The sequence below is a fragment of the Schistocerca nitens genome, chromosome 1 (assembly GCF_023898315.1).
Source record: "Schistocerca nitens isolate TAMUIC-IGC-003100 chromosome 1, iqSchNite1.1, whole genome shotgun sequence".
NCBI classification, from domain to species: domain Eukaryota; kingdom Metazoa; phylum Arthropoda; class Insecta; order Orthoptera; family Acrididae; genus Schistocerca; species Schistocerca nitens.
Window position 1 is genome coordinate 1,170,611,710 of NC_064614.1, and position 4,547 is coordinate 1,170,616,256.

A 4,547-nucleotide genomic window follows, 5' to 3' on the forward strand; every position below is an offset into this window, starting at 1 on the left:
TAAACCTAACTAACCTAAGGACATCACACACACCCATGCCCGAGGCAGGATTCGAACCTGCGACCGCAGCAGTCCCGCGGTTCCGGACTGCAGCGCCAGAACCGCACGGCCACCGCGGCCGGCAATGAACGTTGCAAAACAGAGTGGACCTGTTATTATGTTTATTTAGCTATGACTTTATAACCGATGTTACCGTGTCTGGTGCAACTGTGATAATGTCCACTCCTTTCCTGTATCGTTAATTTCCCCTCTTTAACTGGATTGGTGGTATTCTACGTTTTGTAACACTGATATGCGCTGAATAGTGTTTCTAGAGACATATGGCTTTCATGTCATGATTATACAAATCACGTTTTATAGTGCTAGCTCAATCTGACCTACATTTGACATTCATGTTGTTAGGTTTAGATAGCTATGACATTGTAATGTTATGTGTGCTGTATTTTTGAAACTGAGCATCTAATTATCCTGTCGCTTACACCATGAGCAGAGAACAATTTATAATGCATAAGTAAACATTATAATGTGCCATTTCCAAACCCGTCTATTAATAAAGGTGATGGGAGAGATTGCTGTAACTACCGGCCTGTTGCACTGCAGACATTTTCCAAAAATTATGAGAAGGTGATGTATTTTCTACTATTATTTAACCTGAGTAATGATAATATCACTGGAAAATTAGGCTAAATCAGAAAATAGCGCCAGATGCTACTTTCTGCGGCCCATCTGAGGCATTTCACTGCGTGAATCACAATATTCTACAGGATAAAATGAATGTTTATTGGATTGACGATATTGCCAAACAATGAATAATATCATAAGTAACCAAAATAATGCAGAAAATTGTACTCAGTAATTCAACCATGTAATCTGAGCACATTATTCTGAGATGGGAGAACTCACATATAGGGTTGTCCAAGGCTCAAACTTAGGTACACTGTTGTTTCTCATAGGTGTAAACGATCTCCTGTCTAATATATAAGAAGTAGATTTAGTTCTTTTTTTGCAGGCGAGAGTGATACTGTAATCAATCCAAGCTTATGTACAGAAACAGATGAAATGGTAAACAATGTTCTTAAAAGTAGGCATGTTATTGACTGGCTTACAGCGAACGGTCAAACCCTCTGTGTTAAGATTACTAAGTGTCCATATTGATGAGAATTTAAATTGGAGTAAGCAAATTTTGGAAATTTTGAAACAACCTGGTTCAGCCACTCTTGCACATAGAATCATTGCAAACCTTGGGTAGCGACAAATCTGTAAGCTGGCATATTTGCCATATTTTTATTTTGTAGTGTCCTATGGATTAATCATGTAACTCAAGTTTAAGAAAGAAACTCCTCGTTGCCCAAATATGCGCCGTAAGAATAATATGTGGTGCTTACTCGCATTCACCTAGTAAATATCTGTATTAGAAGTTCTGACTTCTGCTCACAGTATATTTAGTTCCTTGTGAAGTTTGTTGTAAATAATCCACTACATTTCAAAAGTAACAATGATGTACGAAATTACGGTACCAGAAGGAAAAATGATATTCATTACTCCACACTCAGTTGGTCTTTTGCACAAAGTGGGGTACACAATGTTGCATCTAAAATTGAAAACTTACCCAGTTGTATAAAATATGACACACAGTAACATATAATTTGAAAACACACCGAAACTTCATTTTATTCCATTGAAGAACTTACATGACTGCAATGTGTAAAAAGTGATGGATAGGAATTAGTAGCTCACATCCACGTATTTTTTAAAACACTTTCGTGAAAGTTCAGCATGCAGCCATACGTTCAAATTAATTTGTGATGTGAATGTAAGCTACCTCATTCCACATCATTACGATTTATCGTGCACATGATCCATGAAACCAACCAAACAGTTACTAATATAAACAGTGATCTCTAAATAAACCGGTAGTGTCTTTGGTAATATCTTGGATATACGTTGGAACAGCTGTTTTTGACTTCAGTCTGCATGTGAACATGTCGCGAGAATAAGCTGATGTACATATTGGGAATTACGTGTATTCCCAACCGGTGGACGTTAAGTACGTTCTTAAGTTGTATTGTACATGAGTCTACAGCATGTATTATAAACGTTCTGTTCCCATTAATACAAATTATGATAATATTTACAAGTGGTTCTACGTGTGTGATTTGTGTATCAGATCTGTTGCAACATGTTGCATAGTGGTTATCTGAATGAAAATACTATAGGCTATATCAAATTGATAAATCTGTCGTTTGGTGTGGTTTTGATACAGTTTTTATACATGCCCCAGTTAATCGAATTTTTCAGCTTTTGTGGTCTTGAACTGATGTGTCTGTGAGATGTAGGGTGTTGTGAGGTGGGAACGTTGCTGTTGGTCAGCTGTCACAGTGATATGTGGCCAGTGAACAGTATTTTGCTGGATAAGGCACACTCAGTGCAACAGACGTGTACCACAGCTGTAGCTCACAGTCTATAGGACTGTTAAGTGCATCACTAAATAATTAAAATTTCATTCGCCGTGTGGTACATATGGAAATTAATTTCCATGTGATGAATCCACTGATGCAGTAAGCTTCATGTAGTTTTAACCATTCTGTCACAATCCTTTTATTAATAGTTTGAGAAAACGGATTCCTTTGTTTCATCATTCACTTTTCTGCACTCTCACTTGATATCTGCGCATAGTCATTAACAAGAGATTCAAAAACCAGAAATAAGTCTACTCTTAGCAGCCATAGGACACACATAATAGCCGAGACTGATTCGTTCTGGAATCTTCTCTCTTCAGAATACTTCTCATAATTCGTTGCTTGGAAAGTTCTCAGTGCGCTACCTCCTGCCAAATACTTTGAGCTTCTTCGGTGATATCATTTATAGGTAATTTGTTTTTCCAATTTAGACACTAAATGTCATCAAGTGATCGTCTGTTCCTTTTCCAGTCTCCATATGTAATTTACTTAACTGACGAAAAAGAGGTGAAGTGTGAAAGTAGCAATCTGAAAATAGTTATTACCATATACTTACAAATTTGTCAATAATTTTTTATAATAAGCGTCCTGTAGTGCTGCTATTTACCATTCTGCTCCTCGGTTCCATGTGCGTGGTAATAGAGATCTGCATTCATATATTGTGTACAATTTCTTAAAACTTCGATTTGCAACGTTAAAACCCTCCTTAAAATGTTGCTACCTTGTCAGCTGAGAAAACTCTAGCATTCCTTATTTGTTTTGTTATTCCTCATTTTTTATGTTACATACATCATGACTATCTGCCGAGGAATAATACTTACCTCCCGCCATCATTGCAAGCACATAGTTATTGACATTAATTTCATTGCTACAAATTGACATTATTTTCATCGCTACAACTAAATAAAAACTGACTATTGCTAGTTACTTCACAGCGCAATTTCAGCAGATTAAGGTCGTCCCTTTGCATGTTTCATTTAATTTAACATCTCTTTATTTCCACTTGTTGAAGTTTAGAATGACATAAATCCCAGGGGTGGAATAGCTTTCCCTTAAGGTCAGGAATCGCTTTGTATAATTCCCTACATGTTGTGATAAGAGTGCTAATTAGACTTACTACTGTATTATAGCTCACCAGCAAACATCATTCACTGTACGTCAACTAGATTGCCAATATCTTACCAGGATACGAATGGATACAACATGGATACGAATCGGTAAGAGTATTCCGCCATCTTTTTTTTCACAACCTTAGTGATTCTTGAATGGGTAATTTACTAATGTGATTGATTTAAAAATTATTTATTAGTAACACATCATTCATGATAGTATCATTGGCTAGTACAGAAACAAACTTCAACTGTGGAGTACTGAGATAAGAATTAGTGTATTTCCCAGTCGTGGTAAACATAGGATAGAGATCAGGAAAACAGGGATCTAAAATTACAAGTTTAAATACATTTATAGCTGAAGTATTTTAATAGATCCAAGAGAGTACAAAGATACATGCAAGTATTTTGAAACACAAAAACACACACATATATCCACACATCCACTGGTCGTCTGCACTGCCGCTCCCCACGTCTACACACATCGACGCCTACATAATTAGCAACAGACTTTTCATTTCCCTCCAGCAAGGAGGTCGTTGTCACTGCTGAAGCTCTTGTCTCTGTACACCCAGGACAAGATACTCAAGCGCAGAGGCGACCTGAACTCAGATCCATGGTGACTGTAAGCAGAATTAAAATCTTCCGTAAGTACTCTAAGAACGACGCACCAGTGAGGCGCAAGTCTTCCTCAGAACGTAGATGACCAGGAAAATGAGCAGTGCGACCAGGGTAGGCAGGTACGGCCTCCTCTGCAGACCGTCCAGCAGCGGGTGCCTCCTGGAAGCCGCGCCGCCGCCCCCACCTGCCGCCGCCGCCGCCGCCGCCCGCCGCCTCCACGCCTCCGCCACCCTGGGGTGGTTGCGGAGCTCCGCCCTCAGCATCGACATGTGCCTGGCCTGCCAGCTCCGCCTCTGCCGCCGCCGTGGGCGCCACACACGCGCGGGCTGCTCCTCCCACCTGTGGGGCAGAAACACGC